Here is an 889-nt window from a genome sequence, read left to right as displayed (position 1 = left end):
ATACAATAAGTCGCTGAAATAATGCTGGATTCTATAAAATATGTGGATCGATAATATGCAGCTCACTCTACAGGCAATGTTGCTTTGATGAAAGTGGCCATATATTTATTCCTGTTTAAAATGCAACCCTATATAATATGTAGTTGCTGCTTCTATATTATGTGGTCATAAATAAAAGTATTTACAGCAATACTTGCCTAGAGGCACTCTTATTATTTTGAGTACATTGGCATGGATACCCATTACATCTGTGATTAAATATAAAAGTGAAGATTGTACATAAGGGTTGTGGTGATCTGGACTGGTAGCCAGACCAGACTTTTCGTAAACCTAGATATGTGTCCACGTCTGGTGGAAAGGAAAAAAAAAATAATACCTATAATTTTGAAATTTGACCACTTATATGGCTCTTCTAAATGCCATTTATATATTGATAACATACAGCTTTGTTGATCAATATTTGATTTTCGTTTTGAATCTTGTGCAGGCATTCCTCTCTTAGAGCTACGAATTCCCTCCTCATGACGTCACGCCGTACACAGATCTCGGAGATCGCAAGCAAAGATACAATGAAAACTCTCTGTAAAAATAAGTTCGACTTTTTCTTGATATTAACTTTCAAACTTTGCACTGTTGATGTTATTTATTTACGTTGCACTAGAGCTGCGCTATGGGCTATTGGCGACGGTCTGGGAAACATCCCTGAGGATAATCCGAAGACATGCCATCACAATTTTGATCCTCTGCAGAGTGGATGGCACCCCCGCTTCAGTAGCCCGACGACCTGCATGCGAAGTCGAGCACTTTAAGATAGAACAGTTTAACGAGGACCCATACCGCACACCCTCGGTAACTACGCAGGCTGATCTAAGTGGTCACACACCCGCAC

Source organism: Parasteatoda tepidariorum, chromosome 6, assembly GCF_043381705.1.
Source record: "Parasteatoda tepidariorum isolate YZ-2023 chromosome 6, CAS_Ptep_4.0, whole genome shotgun sequence".
Classification (NCBI taxonomy): Eukaryota; Metazoa; Arthropoda; class Arachnida; order Araneae; family Theridiidae; genus Parasteatoda; species Parasteatoda tepidariorum.
The sequence above is the reverse complement of the archived record's forward strand: the minus strand, read 5'-3'. Positions refer to the sequence as shown.